Source organism: Dama dama, chromosome 28 (assembly GCF_033118175.1).
Source record: "Dama dama isolate Ldn47 chromosome 28, ASM3311817v1, whole genome shotgun sequence".
In the NCBI taxonomy this organism is placed as follows: Eukaryota; Metazoa; Chordata; class Mammalia; order Artiodactyla; family Cervidae; genus Dama; species Dama dama.
In genome coordinates this window covers 56,623,862-56,643,653 of record NC_083708.1, presented here as the reverse complement: position 1 = coordinate 56,643,653, position 19,792 = coordinate 56,623,862, and positions in this window count along the sequence as shown.

The window sequence follows — 19,792 nt, the reverse complement described above, 5'->3', positions numbered from 1 at the left end:
ATATAGAAAATATATTTTCTTCCTAGCTTGTGCAGTGGTAAAGAATCTGCCTGCCAATGCAGGAGATGCAAGAGATGTGGGTTCTATCCCTGGGTTGGGAAGATCCCCTGGAGGAGGAAATGACAACCCAGTCTGGTATTCTGGCCTGGAAAATCCCAAGGACAGAGGACCCTGTCAGGCTATGGTCCATGGGGTTGCAAAGAGTCGGACAGGACTGAATGTTCGAGCGCGCACGCGCACACACGCACACACACACACACACACACACACACACACACATATTAGTAAGTCCTCAAGTAGAAAAGAGAAGAGAATCAGGGGGATTTTTAGAGATGAAGTTTGCAGAGTATCACAAAGCTTTTGAAAGAACCTAGTGTTAAGCCAGATTCTAGAGGAGTGAAGGGCCCTCAGAAGAGAAGCTGGGAAGCATGCAGGAGAGTGCAAAGGTCAAGGGGCAGAACCGAATCTCTCTTTCAGGCTGGGCCTGGCCATCTGCTTGAACAGGGCACAGGGGTATATAGTGTGAGACAAACTTGGAGGACAGGACAAGACAGATTAGTGCAGATTGTCTTATGTGACGCTGAGGTTATACATTTAATGTAATAAGTATCACAGAACCATTAACTGTTTTCAGGGAAGTAGTCCATGAAAATGGAATTTGAGGGGGAAGTTATCTTGCAATAGTATGAGTTGATACTTCCACCATAAGTGGGAAAACAGCACAGGTCTATTCCAGAACCTAGTGATTCTACCAGCTGAATTGCAGTTAACACCTAAGAATAAAGTAGCTCTAGAAAGTGAAATATCAAAGGAAGTCCATGATTTAAAAAGTGACTTTTCAGTAATGAGTTTACAAATATCTCAAAACTTTGCCATTCCCTCCCCATCTTTTTTTTTTTTTTATTATTATTATTATTTTTTTTCCAGTGGGTTTTGACATACATTGATATGAATCAGCCATGGATTTACATGTATTCCCAATCCCGATCCCCCCTCCCACCTCCCTCTCCACCCGATTCCTCTGGGTCTTCCCAGTGCACCAGGCCGGAGCACTTGTCTCATGCATCCCACCTGGGCTGGTGATCTGTTTCACCATAGATAGTATACATGCTGTTCTTTTGAAATATCCCACCCTCACATTCTCCCACAGAGTTCAAAAGTCTGTTCTGTATTTCTGTGTCTCTTTTTCTGTTTTGCATATAGGGTTATCGTTACCATCTTTCTAAATTCCATATATATGTGTTAGTATGCTGTAATGTTCTTTATCTTTCTGGCTTACTTCACTCTGTATAATGGGCTCCAGCTTCATCCATCTCATTAGGACTGGTTCAAATGAATTCTTTTTAATGGCTGAGTAATATTCCATGGTGTATATGTACCACAGCTTCCTTATCCATTCATCTGCTGATGGGCATCTAGGTTGCTTCCATGTCCTGGCTATTATAAACTGTCTTCCAACCACTCATTATTTCTCTTTGTATTAGAGGGTGAAGAAAACACAAGGCAACAGATACTTCTTTTTCATAGAGCCAAAGATCTTTCGGAGAGCTCTATTATAAGGACAAGAATAAAATTAGTGACTTCAATTGAAAAGTCAGTTATTTAATAAGCACTCGTTAAATGTGGACTCTAGAAAAATGGCGCAGATGAACCTATTTGCATGGCAGGAATACAGACGCAGAGGCAGAGAATGGACAGGTGGATAGGGTAGGGGGAGGTGGGTGGGATGAGCTGGGAAATTGGGTCTCACACATGTGCACTTCCATGAGTAAAGCAGACAGCTAGCGGGAACCTGCTGCATAGAGCAGGGAGATGGGCTTGGGGCTCTGCGGTGGCCTATAGGGGGTGATGAGGTGTGGGTGGTGGGAGGAAAGTCCAGCAGGGGGAAGTATATGCATACATAGAGCTGATTCATTTCATTGTATAGAAGAAACTAACAGCATTGTAAAGCAACTATGCTCCAATAAGAAAAAAGAAAATCTATTCTGTTTCAGATGACCTCTTGGCACTTTCTGACTGTATACACAGGAAAGAAAATGTAGATCTCTTGTCTGAGTGACGCCCCGTGTGGTGAAGAGCTTGCTGGGCCAGTACTAGGTTGCTGACAGCGGCGAGAATGAAGATGTTTGTCTCAAAGAGGAAGCACGCTCTTTGCACTAATTCTTAAAATGTTGGAGCGTTGGCCTGGCCAGGTCCATGTTCCATTTGAATCCAGTCTGCAACTGTCCACCCAGCTCTGCAGAAGCAGAAATCTGTCACAGCCGTTCAGATCCCCAGTGCCTTCTCAGCCCAGGGCCTAGAACAATAAGGGATCAACCGATGTTTGTGAAATGACTGTGTGTTTGTACTGTATGGCTTCCTGGGGAACAGCCTTTTCTCATCCTGCAATGTGTTTGTTGAAACTTCTGAGAGTGCAGCCCGGTAATCTTGGCATGGCTGTCGGGGAAGTCATCTTTACCATCCGATGCCTCTCCTCCATGCATTCTGTATTCTCCTGATTAGACATGGTATTATTTTTTTTTCCTTTTGTTTTAAGGCTCTGGGTGGAGTAACTCATCACTTTCTTTGTCAGCCTTACCCATTTATCCCCCCTTTTTATTTAGTTTAGGGATCAGTAACTTTTTCTGAAAAGGTCAGACAGCAAACATTTTAGCCTTCGCAGGCCTTGTGGCCCAGCTCTGCTCTTGTGATGTGAATGCGGCCGTGGACAACACAGAAGCAAATGAACCTGGTTGATCTTCAGTATAACTTTACTCACCCAAGAGGCAGAGCCTATGTTTGGCCTTTGGGCTGTAATAATTTTACCCAATTTAGTCTATATGGTGTATGGTCCTTAATTTATTGCTTTGAATATTGTTTCTATTGCTCCCCAGGTGGCACCGTGGTAAAGAATCCTGCTGCCAATGCAGGAGACACAAGTTCATTCACTGGGTTGGGAAGGTCCCCTGGAGTAGGAAATGGCAACTTGCTCAAGTATTCTTGCTGGAGAATTCCATGGACAGAGCAGCCTGGTGGGCTACAGTCCATGGAGTCACAAGAAGTCAGACACAACTGGGTGACTGAGCATGCACACACACATTCTTGTCTTTCTACTCTCCAACATTTAGCTGGTATCTACTCTTTTGTGCCACCCATCACTTGCACTCACGATCAAAAAGATGGGCTGGACTTTGCCAAATATCTCTGCCCTCTAGGCACACAGTTCTTTTAATACACAAACTCCACTGTCCTGTGAAAGTCAGTTTTTCTACAATTGTACAGATTTAGGTACATGATAATATAGCCAAATGCAATGACGTTTGGCCACTTCTTTCTTTGGATCTGTTACGGGTCTTGAGAATTGTTTTAGCAGAATATTATCTTGTATTTCTCTACCATTCAGTAGTTAAGCTTTGCTTGCCTCTTCTGAAGCCCTGGAGTCTCTAAATATTCATTCCTTCACATTTTGGACCTGCCTTGAAGAGCTAAGAGACATAACTGACCACTTATATTCCCTCCATTGCTTTTGCCTGATGTGGGCCCTATGTTTTGTGTGCTCTTTGATAGAAGGAAAAATTGTGTAGATTCCATGGCTATTAAACTGTCTTCCGTGAGGGACCAAGTTTCTTTGAATCATACATAGGAGGTTCTTTGAATGCAAAGCTACTTACGGAAAAGCCATTTCTCTCGCTTACAATCATCATATCCAAGAGGAGGGGCTGTCAATACACACACTACAACAGAAACTTCACAGCTTAGAAGACAATTCGGGTGAGGGGATTTTTCCAGATAATGTCAATCTTGAGCCACACAATCACGACAAATGTTGTGTCAGGAGTCTGTGATCGCAAACTGTCCTTTGGTCCTGTTTTACAACCCTCACTTACGGAAGTGAATTGTTGTACCAGTGTACACTTTGCCATGGGCTCTTTTTGAAATGTTATCTGTACCACTTCTTTCTGGTTGTTGTTTTTTTTTTTTTCAGGTAATCATAGTTTATACCCTTACCCCTGGAATAAAATGTTTATTTATAACACTGCTCAACTAATATATTAAAATAAGGCTTGTTAAAATGCAAAATACTGTTCCCAAAGCAATGGTAGTTGTATTGCCTGAGATATGTAAAATAAGTTGATTAAAGGAGAAAGAAATAAAATATGAAGAGAAATGATAATCTCTCCTTCACAATGGGAAAAAAAATAAGCTTTTGCTTTTAATTTCTGAGCTTCTCAGTAAATGGTTGTTTTGGCCAAAACAAATAAAGTGAGAAATACATTAAACAAAATCCTCAGTGAATTCAGGACTATGGTAGCATCAGAGCACCCTGGTCAATGAGTTACACTTTGGACAAGTGACTTAGCTTTGTGTTTTGGTCTTCAACTCAGTCATATGCCTTTCCTGCTTTCTACTTTTTAACCCCTCGATCTGTTTCATTTTAAGCTTATTTATAAATAATGGGACCACATACATCTGCTGTTGAAAGAATCAATAATTTGAGATCTTAAGTTTTTCCAAATTTGGCCTTCCAAAGCTGGTGATCCCAAGAAACTAGTCAGAAATGCTAGATTTAGAGATGGCTGAGGGCATTTCCCATTTCATTAACATTTAAAACACATTAAGGACTAATAATAAATATAACATAGTCATTGGATTTTTGTTAAAAAAAGCACACACACACACAAAAGTTCTAAGCTGATGGAGATGTTATCATGAAAAATTTAGAGCTGACTTTTGGGCGTGGGAGAGTGGGAAGGGAAGGAGAAATGTAGTAATCACCCTGCTGTTTCTCTTGGCACTTAAGAGAATGTAAAAATAAACACACCAGGGTCTGTACACAGAGGCTGTCAGCAGTCTGGGTCCTGTGCAGACCACATGGAAAGGGATTTGATGGTGCACACAAGTGAATAAGCATTTGTTTCCATAATTTCTCAAAGGTGCAAAGGAGAAAAATTGTATTCTTGTATCAGAAAACAAATGTAAAAGATAACAGTAGATACAGAAGCAGACTGTATGGAGACCATGATTAGAGTTTAAATTTAGTCTGGTCTGTTTTTCTTAGCTATATGTTCCCTTTTTTAAATGTCTGGGGGAAAAGGGCAGGACACATAAATTTAGTTGATGGCAGAGCAAAGGCTCTTGTAGTTTGTATTAACATTAAATCCAGGCATCAGTTCTACAAGTATCAAGTAATCTGTCTTTAAGGCAGAGTCATGCTGTGTGAACAAGGTCGCAGGGCTTGGCGCCTCAGTGATCTCAGATGTATGCTGCCCGGGGACAAGGCTCTTCTCAGGGCACCTACTATGTAGTGTGATTGGAAATGACGGGCAATGAAATTCAGCTGATCTGAATTACATCGTCTGCTCTGATTTGATGAAGCCTGTATTCCATTTACTCAGCAAAGATACACATATTTCAGGGAAGAAAATGCCTGGCTAATTAATGATAACTCACTCAACATCCATCTCCAATGGAAATGCTTTTACTGAACCCTTGATAGAGCACTACACTTCTTTTCGATCTCCTTTGGTTGGCAATAGCTGTCAGAAACAAGGCTAAACACTCTATATTCATTTAATAAAATCTTTCAGTGAGTTGGATTCCATTCTCGCCGTCTTGTCGATTAAGTTAGGTAACATACCCAAGAGCACAGATGTGAAACCGGAGTCCAGATCTGCCAAACTTCCAAGCCCCTCCTTCTAACCCCTCTGCACTAGTGCCTCTCCTCCCTCCGCAAAGCCACTCATCTTTCTCCACTAGCTTTAAAGTTATGCTGAAGTTTCCATACTGTCAATGAACAAAAGACCAGTTCTTTGCATATTCCTTGAGAAGTACCTCACAGGGTGCCCTTTTAGCTGAATATAAAAATGAGCCCTTTTCTCCAATGACCCTCCCTCCCACAATAAGGGAATTTTGTTTTTCTACTGCTGTAAGCTGGAAAATGAGTTTGGCTGAATAGCAATTAAGATCTTGACAGAGGTGGGCAGAGCGATGCCAAAGAAGGGAAGGTGGATGCATCAGTGCTCTGAACAATATCATTACTGTATAGTCAAGGATGCAGCCACTGTGGATTCCATCAAGGACCAGAGGTTTTCATGCCTAGGGCTTGAGAGCTTGACATCATAGATAGAACACATTGTGACCCATTAGAAGAGCAAGCTTTCCTTTCTCTTTGCCTGTTTCTCACCTCCTCCCCTTAAAGAGCAGGACCTGCTGTAATCAAGGCTATTGGAGTTAGTTTGATCAACACTCCTGACCGCTTCCCAGACCAACTGTGAAGTGATTTAGACTTGGGAAAGCGTAAAGGAATTCAATAGAGCATGAGTGGTTGCTAGAGTTTAAACTTTCAGGAAGATAACCTGGGGAAAGGAGATGAAGGAAGAGTAAGTGATCTTTATTCCTATAGGTAGACCGCGAATGGGTCACTGGTTCAGGCACAGCAGTAATTCTGGACAGAACCCACCCCATGTGTGATTTATCACTGTCAGAAATAAAAATTGCCTTTGCATTTATCATTCTACTTACTTATTCTACCCGCTAAACTCACCATCTCTTTTTCACTCTTCCTGCTTCAATATTTTATAAAAACTATAGTGGCCAAGCATTTTCCTCTGTGCTGACCCCCAGTAAGTTGAGAATACATGGCAATTGGAATAAAAAAGCACACAATTCCATAATGCTAGAGACATCTGCGCATCTCAGCATCTTTGCAGTGACATTGAGTTACCCAAGGACCTATCTTTGTTCACCCAGCTGTTGATTTCTTGCCAGAAGGACATTTCACCACATTAATCCTGCTGATGGCCTGTCTGTGTAGATGGATTTTTAATCTATTGATTTAAAAAAAAAAAAACAAAAAAAATTACCTAATAGCTCTATTGACACCCATTATATAATTTCACATTTCTTAGCTTTTAGCAGTGTAGTTCACATTTAAAAGCATGTCCTAAAATTAGAAAAAATTCTACTACTTTTCCAGTATTTTTCCCAATATAGCTATTAACAATATTCCATAATAATTTTATAAATTATGAAAAATCACGTGTATTAATAACATTCAAGATTTAAACACATTAATTAAACAAAAAATTCCCATTTAATAAAGTAGTTATGATAAGTGTTTAAACCCATGAAAAGCTCAAATTAACTGCTGTAACAAGTTTATGCTTTATCAAGTAAGATTAAGCAGTACACTGTAACTGTCAAACATTATGAAACATCTACTCCTAACTATGTCTTTTTGATGGATATTGCTTATGTCTGAAGAATGATTCTATATTACCAGACAGAAGAAACCCATGTTCCAAAAGCTAAAATTTATATTCAGGGCTCTGACTTCTCTTAGTTAAAAAAAAGCATGAAATAAAATGTAGTAATAGAAAATGCATTCTGAACCTATGTTGTCACTATGAACAACAAAGAGACTATTTTGAATGCAAACATATTTTCTTTCAGCTGTTGTAAAGAATGTCACAGTTGGACTGAAGTTTTGTTAGCTATTGTGTCAAACTGGAATAATGTTTCTATCGCAACATGTCTCATTTTAAAGAATATGCATTTTCACTATAAATGTTGGCAGACCCATGTCTGGAATTGGGCAATGAACTAGTTTTCACAACTGAAGAATAATGCAGTTCTTTAGAAGCAGAATTTATCTCCTCTAATTTTTAGACCAAATTTAAAAACTTCCCATGAGCTCTTTCAATGGCTCAAATAGTTTGTTGAACTAATATTCCTATTTTTCAATAAACCAGAAAAAATTCTTTGACATATATCTGGCTCAGAATGGTGGTGGATGACCTAATAGATGAGAAGTAAAATATGTGGGACCAGGTGGGAAAAAGAATTATTCTTTCACAACTCCATATGTGGTGTTTAGACATTCATTAAATTAAACTTAGATTCAAAGAGTTAAAAAAAAACTGGAGTCATGAACTGACTTCTACTTTACATTTTCGAAGGAGGTAAATTAAGGAAAGAAAACCTATACATGTTAAATACTTACTAAGCACTGTGTTTTCATTCTTAATTAAATTAAATATATGATTGATCTACACAGTATTATCAAACCTACACCCACACTGAGTACAGTAAGTAATGCTCTGTGATAAGCTGTGTGTGGTTGCTGTTCAGTTAGTAAGTCGGGTCCAACTCTTTTGCAACCCCATGGACTGTAGCCCACAGTCTCCTCTGTCCATGGGATTTCCCAGGGAAGGATACTGGAGTGGGTTGCCATTTCCTTCTCCAGGGGCTCTTCTAGACTCTGGGATTGAACCTGCACCTCCTACATTGGCAAGCAGATTCTTTACTACTGAGTCACCAGGGAAGCCGTGATAAGCCACATGCAAACACACAAATCAATGAATCATCTATATTCCTCCTGTTTGGATTATACTAGCTTTGTGTGAAATTTATCATTGAATCCTTTTAAGTTTGGTCTCCCTTCTTGTTCCATTTTTTTTTTTTTTAGATTGTGACTAACAACAGGCCCCTTTGAGTCTTTGTAAAGGATATACCTTTTTACACAAAGAGATAAAGCCATCTCAAATGCTTGTGAACCAAAAGTGATTTTTTGAGTTCTGCATTCAGCATTGTGTGGGCTGGTCGTCAGAAATTCCTAGAGGACACAGGTACAGTTTTCTTCTACTTCTCTCAAGTTATCAGCAGAAAACAGCTGGGGAGTTACTTTCCGGAGCCTTTTTTCCTGAGCTGAGAAAGGTTTTACAGCGTTTAACTAGAATGTGATCAGCTGATCCTGAAAGGAGTAGCTGTAGCCTTTCATTGCTTCTTCAAAATTCCTTTGCTTGGCTCTGTCGACCACAGAGCTGAGAATGCAACCGCCCTCCCCATTCTAGTGATGAGCAGTGATGATGGGGCATTGTGTGTTACCATGGCGATTGTTCACCATCCAGTTTTTAAAGCTGTTTCCTTTTAATTTCCCCTTTCTTTTATTTTTACTTGACTTTCCCCCTTTTCTCTCTCTCTTTTTGAAAACAGTGAATTATGAGGAACATAGATTTGAGTTCTAAAAGATTTAGTTACATTAGAAATTCCAAAGATTTATTATAATTGCTCTTAAAAATTATATTTTGAGGTTTTGAGTCATTGACTCTGTGTCTTCTTTACCCACATGAAATATATGGTTGCTTTATTTAAGAACACAAACTATGAGCTGATATTATGAAGCTGTCCTTTTTCTCTCAAGTAAAGCTGTTCTATAGATTACTTTGAAATAAAAATGTTACCTGGCTGCATGGGCTGAGGTTTCTGAGTCTTTATCCAACAGTGAATGGCATGGTATCTGACCTTAAAGAAAGTACTTGACTTTACATTTGCCTATCTGTAAAAATAGGGATAACGCAGATGCCTAATGATTATAAAAAGCTTTGATGCCTCATATGAAAGAAGATAACTACATGCTTTAGAATTAAATACTTAAAATGGCTGTAATTCCATTACTCTTCATTATTTCTTTGTGAAGCAAATGCGTTTCAGGAATTATAAGACTGTCTTGCAGACAAATATAATAAAGCATGCAGTGGTTAATGGACTTAGGAAATTAATACAGAGTCCAAAGTTAAACCCAGCTTTACTGACTTTTAATTCCTTTTAATCAACTTCTTTCCACGGTTTCTAATAGTCCACATTTGTGCTTCGCAAAGGAGAATAATGAGAGATATCATTATTATTATCATTATTTGCAAGAGTAAAGTGTGTTGATTGCACTGTTAGGTCAAAATCCTCTCATCAAATCTGCCCATGTTCTGGTTCAGATATGCTTATGTAACTTAAGAAAAACTCAAAACTCTCTAATCTTTAGTGTCCCCATCTGTAGGGCTTTTAAGGTTTATTAATAACATGGGGCTTTTATATTGTTATAATATCTACATTATATGACATCTTATGAGTAGTATATTAAATAAGATAATATGTACAAAATGCTACTCAAACGCTGTGGAGTTATATAAATGTAGACCTTATTTTTGAAGGTAGTGTGTGGCCAGAATACAGAAGACATGAAACATTAGGCTTACGAGTGTTGACATACTGGGTTGACCAAAAAGTTTGTGTTCTCCATAACATCTTAAAGAAAAACCCAAATAACCCATTTGGCCAGCCCAATACTTTATTAGTCAATGGAGAACCCTTAAATTTTTCATAAAAGGGAATGCAAAACCCAGGTAGATCTTGAGGAAGTTGGATCTCACAGTAGCTTGTGTGATGGACCAAGAGATAAAGGGACTGGGTAGTGTGGTATGGGACAGTGAGAAGACTGGTCCTGTGGTTAAAGTGAGAGGTAAAGGGTAGTACCAACCAGGACAGTGGCCATCATATTTTTTAAAAAAGGTCTGAGGGTAGACAAAATTTCTGTAGAACAGAATCTACGAAATAAGTTAAAAATGAGGATAGTGGGTTAAGTAAAGAATGAAATGTGATTTTAAGGGTTCTATCTCAGGTGTTCAGTTCAGTTCAGTCACTCAGTCATGTCTGACTCTTTGCGACCCCATGGACCGCAGCATGCCAGGCCTCCCTGTCCATCACCAACTCCTGGAGTTTACCCAAACTCATGTCCATTGAGTCAGAGATGCCATCCAACCATCTCATCCTCTGTTGTCCCCTTCTCCTCCCTCCTTCAATCTTTCCCAGCATCAGAGTCTTTTCCAGTGAGTCAGTTCTTCTCATCAGGTGGCCAAAGTATTGGAGTTTCAGCTTCAACATCAGTCCTTCCAATGAACACTTAGGACTGATTTCCTTTAGGATGGATTGGTTGGATCTCCTTGCTGTCCAAGGGACTCTCAAGAGTCTTCTCCAACACCACAGTTCAAAAGCATCCATTCTTTGGTGCTCAGCTTTCTTCAGAGTCCAACTCTCACATCCATACATGACTATGGGAAAAATCATAGCCTTGAATAGACAGAAATTTGTTGGCAAAGTAATGTCTCTGCTTTTCAACATGCTGTCTAGGTTGGTCATAACTTTCCTTCCAAGGAGTAAGCGTCTTTTAATTTCATGGCTGTAATCACCATCTGCAGTGACTTTGGAGCCCCCCAAAATAAAGTCTGTCACTGTTTCCACTGTTTCCTCATCTATTTCCCATGAAGTGATGGGACCAGATGCCATGATCTTAGTTTTCTGAATTTGAACTTTAAGCCAACTTTTTCACTCTCCTCTTTCACTTTCATCAACAGGCTCTTTAGTTCATCTTCACCTTCTGCCATAAGGGTGGTATCATCTGCATATCTGAGGTTATTGATATTTCTCCCAGCAAGCTTGATTCCAGCTTGTGCTTCCTCCAGCCCAGCATTTCTTATGAGGTACTCTGATTTAAGTTAAATAAACAGGGTGACAATGTACAGTCTTGATGTACTTCTTTTCCTATTTGGAACCAGTCTGTTGTTCCATGACCAGTTCTAATTATGGCTTCCTGACCTGCATACAGGTTTCTCAAGAGGCAGGTCAGGTGGTCTGGTATTCCCATCTCTTTCAGAATTTTCCACAATTTATTGTTATCCATACAGTCAAAGTCTTTGGCATAGTCAATAATGCAGAAATAGATGTTTTTCTGGAACTCTCTTGCTTTTTCAATGAGCCAACGGATGTTGGCAATTTGATCTCTGGTTCCTCTGCCTTTTCTAAAACCAGTTGAACATTTGGAAGTTCATGGTTCACGTATTGCTGATGCCTGGCTTGGAGAATTTTGAAAATTACTTTGCTAGCATGTGAGATGAGTACAATTGTGCAGTAGTTTGAGCATTCTTTGGCATTGCCTTTCTTTGGGATTGGGATGAAAATTGACCTTTTCCAGTCCTGTGGCCACTGCTGAGTTTTCCAAATTTACTGGCATATTGAGTGCAGCACTTTCACAGCATCAGCTTTTAGGATTTCAAATAGCTCAACTGGAATTCCATCACCTCCACTAGCTTTGTCCATAGTGATGCTTCCTAAGGCCCACTTGACTTCACATTCCGAGATGTCTGGCTTTAGGTGAGTGATCACACCATCGTGATCATCCGAGTTGTGAAGATCTTTTTTTGTATAGTTCTTCTATGTATTCTTGCCACCTCTTCTTAATATCTTCTGCTTCTGTTAGGTCCATACTATTTCTGTCCTTTATTGAGCACATCTATGGATGAAATGTATGAAACAAAAATTAGGAAATTTAGGAGATGGTATTGAGTGTTTGTAAAGATGGAAACCTAATTTAACATATGTTGACTTGGAAGACTTGTCAGGGCACCCCAATGGGGATGGCAAGCAGACACCAAGATGCATTGAACAAAATCAGGAAAGTGGTAAGAGAATAAAGTGGTTAGAAGATAAAGAGTCATTTGCAAATAAGCAATAATAGGAGCTATGAGAACAGAGAACTTTGATGAGAAAGATGATGTAGGGATAGAGGGATATATTGAGTTGGACAAAAAATTCTTTTGGATTTTTCTGTAAGATCTCATGAATGTTTTGGCCAACCCAATATATTCTCATAGTAAGAGGCTGTGGGCAACTGAGGTTGCAGAAAGGGGCTAGCAGGCAGGATTAGGCAAATAAAAGACCCCAAGGAATATAGTGTTATGGGTACCAAGAAATGGGAGAACTTGATAATCTTTCCATCAAAGTGGGCTATTCAGTAATTTTGAATATTTTATTAAAGGTTAATCAGGAAGAGACTATGAATAATCATTGGAATGCATATTTTGAGCTGATTGGTGAGAAGTAGGAGGGTAAAAATCATGTTTGTCTTCTTTACTGTTTAGCATCATCACTTGCTAGAGGACTCACATTTATGAGCCATTGAGTAAATACTTTTATAAATGAATGAATGAATGAATAATTAAAATTAAATCTTGAAGGTTCAATAAGTGAATTGGGAACAGTTAAAATCAGGGAATATAGACTGTTTTTCTACGACATTTGCAGTAGTGCAAAAAGATTATATCATGGGCATATGTTACCACAATAGCTAAGATTTATTTGTAGCTTATTGTGATCTCATTCCATCTTCTCAGCAATCCTATTAGGGAGTCACTACTACTATCTCAATTTTAAAGTTGAGAAAACTGAGGCATCAAGAGATTAATATTAGCTGAAATTCACATAACTGATCATGAAAGAAGCTAGGATACATGAAATCATTTCTCTACCTAAAATTTTTCAACAACTTTAATATTTAATCCTTAGTGTCTTCCACAGTGCCTGGCAAACTGAAGTATTTATTACCTTCTGGCTGATGGAGAGAACAAAACGCAAAAGTCAAGTACTTTGCCCAAGATCATACACAGCTTATTCGTGGTGGAGATAAGAGTTCAGACCTAGATAAGAGTATGGTTGCTCAGACAGTAAAGGTCTGCCTACAATGCAGGAGACCCGAGTTCAATCCCTGGGTCAGGAAGATCCTTTGGAGAAGGAAATGGCAACCCACTCCAGTACTCTTGCCTGGAAAATCCCATGGACAGAGGAAACTGGTATGCTACAGTCCATGAGGTCTCAAAGAGTCAGACACGACTGAGTGACTTCACTTTTCAAGAGTAAAGCAGACACTCTGATACTCTCAGAGCCCTTGTTCATAATCACTGTGTAACATTAGCTTAAATTACTTTGTTTGCCTTGACTCCTATGGGATTGAGCCTAGATAGGGAATGAGCAAAAAACAAAAGAGATCTGGTAAACTGGGAGAAAAGAGATAAAATAATAAAAGCATTTGATGATTAATAATAGTAGGTCTCATAAGAGTGACTTAGAAATGGAGGGTAGTTCAAGTTCTTAGTGGAACAGTGTGGAGTGATGCTGAGATCTGAGATGCGTTATTGGATAACTGAAAATGAGCAGAAATGGAGGTCAGTAATGTTGAGTATTTTAAAACTATGAGACAAAGGTGTTAAGAGGCTGAATGAGGAGAGTGCCATGACACAAACCTAGGTAAAGGAGACTTCTTTAATCCAGGTACAGTGTCTCAATATTATTCGTGATACACATGTTATATATTAATGGTCCACACATGATAAGGTATGAGCTTCTTGGAGTTTATATATATATGGAAGATGTTAAATCCCATGATTGCTTCTTCCAGTTATAGAGCTTTGAGTTAAAAGAAGTTCTTCTGGATGTGAATTTATGGGATTTACTTTTAAAAAATCTTTACAGAACTTAATCCCAAGCCTTGCGAGTAATTAACATTCAGTATATGTACACATGATGGAGACTGTACCAAGTGGCAGATTTCTCTCTCTTCTGAGGAAGATATTACACCTTCATTTGTTTATACTTTCTTAAGGGATGCTGATGAATAGTTTTCCTATAGGAAGTCATTTGAAGGACATGTATTCATTTCAGATGTAATGAACTTGCCGTGGCATTTTAACTGTCAAGGTTGAAGATGTCGTGGGTAACAGGAGATACCATATGTTCTGATACTCTCTTCAAATGGGGCTCCCCTGAACATATTATCATGCTATGGTACTATTTCAAAACCTAAACTAGAAAAACCAGAAGTTCTTCCTGTTGCTCAAAAGTTTCTTTTAATTCTTCCTTGATGATACAACTGCATTTAAGTCTGGCCACTGGATTGTGGACTATAGAAAGGATTAGGAGTAGCTATAGCTGAAAAGACACGGCCTCTCTCTAAGGCTAGAACTGCATTTGGGACCCATTATTCCTGCAGGCTAGGTTGTTCCCCCTTCACCCATGCAGACACACACATGTGCACCCGTGAACACTCATCGCCTCTCCTCCATGAATCTTCTCCTAAAATGGTTATTTTTCAAAGACAGACTGCACTTTAGGATACATGTAGGATCCAGTGAGATATAAAACATAATTTCTCTTTAACAGGTGATATTTCTTCAGTGATACTCATTACTGGTTCAGTAAGCTAGGGAAAGAAGCAATAAAAGGCAAAAATGAGCACCATTTTCACATAACAGATAGTCAACTTCCATAGACTTTTGTGTCCTTCCTCACAGATTTTTCCCCCCTCTTTGAAACTTTGGCATATGCAGTTTTTACAGATGTGCTGTATTAGCTTCAGTGATAACCCAGGGAGGGCCAGGCTGCAGCGGCCTCTCAGATTACCAGGGAACAGAAGTTAGAGTTGGACTAATAGCACACAGGGAGCTCAGGGCTTTGCTGCTTTGAAGCCTATCTGTCAATTTTTCTTAAAATACACACGTACATACACGGCCTTGGGTTCTATCGCTGCCTGATTAATGTGATTCTGTTCCTGTAAGGCATATACGTTACACTTGCCTGGCTCCTAGCAGCCAAGCCCCTCTGGTGTTGCCCGAATGGCACCTGGTTCTTTCCGACACATTATTGTGATGATTAAGAAAGTTCGATGATATCTCTCTCTTTTTTTGGATTCTGGACCTTCTGTCAGATAATAGAGTCAGAAGTGTGGGGCTTCGGCAGTTATTCCATATCAGTGCTCCGAGTTCAAATAAAGTGTCAGGATGACTAAGTACAAGGGATTTGCGGAATGCTTTAATGTTGCCTCATTTCAAATCACTTCATAAGCAGCCTGGTAATGAGCTCAATAAATTCTGTTGGAGGAGAAAAAAAGAAAAAGAGCCCTGTATCCACTACAGAAAAAGTAGGTTGCTATTTTATAATTAGGCCTCTGGGCTGGTGGGAAGGAGCCTTATTTCCTGTTTGAAATCCACTTTGTTAGCTCTGTGATGTGGAGATGGCTAAATGAGTATGAAATATTATAATTAAGGACATCACAAGCTGTTTATCTTATCAGCAGTGTTTTCCCTTAAAGGCTGCCTCATTGACCACTTGTGTATTATAACTACTTTTTTTTTCTGGGTTTTGCCAGTTGTAACCCACAGAGATTTATTTGGCTCTAAGCGGGGAGAGAGGAGATATGAAGAACAGCCCAGCAACCAGAAGTCATGGGAGAGACCTAAATTGCTTTTATTTTGCCTGGATCAGGCATTCTTTTCATTAACAGTGATAAGCTGTTTGGTTCTGAAAATAAACGAGTTTATACCAACTCGACTCAACCTGGTGGGAGCATGGCATCAGGGGCCGCGCTGGGAGGTGCCGTCTCAGACATCCCACCAAGCATCATGTTTTTTTGTTTTTTTTTTCCCGAGGGTTAACGGAGAAAACCAGTCCCAGTTTGGAAAATGAAAACTGTTTTATTACTGATTGAGTAGAAAGCAAGTGGCCAGATTTGCAATCTCCACTGTGATTTGAAAGGCTCTATATTATTATAATCTTTTGACATGCCAACTTTCTTATTTTCACTTGCGAGTGGCAGGGTGAGTCCTGCTTCTCTATAATAGACTAAAATGACAGTTCTCACCAGGTTCTGCTGCAAAGGTCTGCATAGCAGTTACTTGCCTCGTAAGCCATTTGGCTGAGCTGAAAGATCAAATCATATATTCACGACATTCCCCTTAGTGTTGATTTTTAAAGGATTCCAGGTCTCAAAAAACACAGGGAGACCTAACGTGTCTGTAAGGATGGGCTCCATATATCTGGACATTCAGAATTTGTTGGACCTTGGCAAGATGAGGGAGGGTGACATATTTTTCGTCTGAATTCCATCTACAAACCTATTTGATCCTAGAATCGAAAATCCCTTTCATAATCATGCCGTCTCCATCATTTCTCCATCAAAATCATTTTAAGAAAGTATACGACAAAAAAGCTGGGGGAGGAAATGGCAACCCATTCCAGTATTTTGCCTGGAAAATCCCATGACCAGAGGAGCCTTGAAGGTTACAGTCCATGGGCTCTCAAAGTTGTATGCGACTGAGCATGCACGTACACACACACACACACACACACACACACTCGCAAGACAAATCACACACTAGTACCATTTTTAATGGAAACATTTGAATTATCTTCCCTTAAAGTCAAGATCAGGTCAGAAATACAGTTATCACTGCTGTTGGTGAAGACATTGCTCAATATCTTCAAAAATGCTTGAGGACCAGGAAAAGATAGAAATGTGGTTTGATTTAGATATAAAGAGATCACAGTGTCCTTGTTCAAAATGATGCGGTCGTTATCAGGAAAATTCTGTGAAACTCAACTGTGTCTCGCCCAAGCTTTGGCCAAGGCCATTGGCTGCTTTGCTCCCTGGTTTCTTCTTTTGCTGAGAACTGAATGAGCTTTATAACCCTACTGACGTACCTTAAGACAGTGTTAGATTATCAAAGGAGAGAATGACAAAGAGAGAACATTCGGGTATGTTCAGTTGCTCACTTGTGCCCGTCTCTTTGTGATGATCCAGGGGACTGCAGCCCACCACACTCCTCCGTCCATGGGATTTCCCAGGCAAGAACACTGGAGTGGGTTGCCATTTCCTCCTCCAGGGAATCTTTCCCTCCCAGGGATCAAACCCGCATCTCCTGCAGTGGCAGGAGAATTCTTTTCCACTGAGCCACCTGGGAAGCTCCGTAACATTGCTAAAAGTCTAATTTCTGTTAAATTTTATATGCATTGAATTGTTTTTAGGTAGTAAGGCATGTTAACTAGTACCACTGAAGCGCAGGAGAGGAGAACCTTGCTTTGAGATCTGCTCATTCAGATATCATGCTAGCTATAACACAACTGCTGAGTCATATTTAATGTTGGTATAATGTTTTCACTCATTCATTCACTAAACAGTTCGGCAAATACACATTGAGTTCCTACTTTGTGCTGAAAATGCAAAGCTTGGAAGGAGGCAGATAAGAAACTCAATTCCCAGAACAGAGCATTTCAGAGGCCGAGTGGAACCGCTACCGTGGGCGTGGGCGGGGAAACAGCCAGCAACAGATGACCTGGCTTCTGGCTTTGCCCTTCGAGCAACTGTGGCATGCACCCTAGGAGGAGGGGAGGCGGGCCCCAGGCGACGGCAGAATGTAAATAGCAACTGAGGCCACCCACCAAGGCATGGTTTTCATTTGTGCGCCTGGGGCTTTTAGCCACGGAAACCGACATTTCAGCAGCTTAGCCTTCTAGGATGAAGGACAGTTACTTTATATGCATATTTGTCGTTGAACAGAGAGTCAAATCTTGTTCTCTTTCCTCCTGAGGTTTTTATATTTTTTACCAAGTCCGTCGTTTCATCTGTAGTTGATTCATTGCTATTTTCTACCATGCTTGATCCATGCCTTCATTATTTGCAGAAGAGCTACTCTGAAGTTATACTCGGTCACCACCCCCACACCATCATTACCATCACCTCATACATGGGCAAAATTCACTGGAAGAGAAATTCATAATTGCTCTTTGATTTTTCAATAGATACATTAATTGAACCGAAAAAGATAAGAGCTAATGTGACTTATTGTCATCAGCCAGAATTCTGGCAGTCCTAACAGAAATGAGACACATCGGGAATAAAAAAATTATTCTGGCTCCAAAGTGCCAAAACATCTGGATGAAACATGAAACATAAAACATGAAAAATGCAGTCCACTGTCCAGGTCTTTTGTCTGCCAAGTGACAAGCATGTTATATATACCGATTTCACGGCCTTAAAACCTACAGGAAAATCTATCTAGAATGAGGTAGTGGCATAAATGTATTAACTCAAACATTGGTCGAAGTCTTCATATTTCCAAGCGTGTTTTTTTTTTTTTCTTGCAGTGCATTTGAGTAAAATTTTATAACTGCCCAGTGCAGTTTTAGCATCATTGCCCCCTTACTGAAGGTGAGGATGTGCAGGAAGCAGCTCCAGTCGGCAGCAAGTTCAGGCAGGGGCTGAGCTTTCAGTCTGGCTAAGTCAGAAGTGTTTTCAGGGGTGCTCTGTTATCTTTGTATTTGACGAAATTGCACTAAGGTTGCCATTAGCTCCCTGTGTGAGTGTGTTTAAAGAAACTAAGCTGTGGAAGAGAAGCCACTGTCTTTGATGAATTGCTGTTATTTGCACAGTCTTTGCTGTGGGAGGTGGGAGCCCCACCTCCACACCCCCCCCAAGCTCTCTGCTGTCCTTGTCTCCCAGATGTGAGATTCTGGGTCAAGCATTTCTCATTCGGCTGATGTTCCTCTCGCCCAAGAACTTAAGTGAGATAGCATGTTATTTAGTTTCTGAACAGCAAAGCGTTCAGCAAAGCTGAATGCCTCTTGCAGTCAGGCAGGCCTACCCTCCTCCTTGGATACAGTGATCTATCATTGTGTGCAGATGGGTAATTATTATCATTCCTTGTGAGACAGAGACACAGACTTCATGTCTGATGTGATTCTGCCCAGTAATTTAACATGATACGATGAAACATACAACATGGGTCATATATCTGGCTAGTGCTCTGTGAGGGAACCAAAGTCCATCTGATGGGGCTTTCCTGCAGCTTCATGGAAGAACGTTTATTTTTAAAAGGAGAAGACAAGTTCATGAGAATGTGGTGATGCTTAATTGCTTTCTACATCTAGAATAAATATTTACCTAGAGACAATTCTCCTAACATTAAGGCAACTGTCTCTCTCATAAGCCAGAGAAACTCATCACACCACAGGCTGTAGGTTGTCAGGGAGACCCCGCTGATCAGAGCTGACCCTTTCATGGACCTTCTTGTATCTCTACTGATACCACTCTTACTATTAATAACATCCTGCAGGCTCTCTTCCCTCTGCTTACAAACTTGGACAAAGGGGTAATAATTTTGATTTAAAAAAAAAATGGCAAGCCCGGTTCAGGGAAGATGCAGTGGGGTTTTTCCCAAACTTCTCCTCTGTGTTCTCACCCTGGATCCCACTTTTTCCACTGAGAAACCCAAGAGATCATGGCTGTTAAAGATATGGAATTAGATGAACTATGTTCTCATGTAAGTAGCGATATTTTCTGAGGCAAGTTAAAAGGTTTTGTTTAAGTCACTGATTC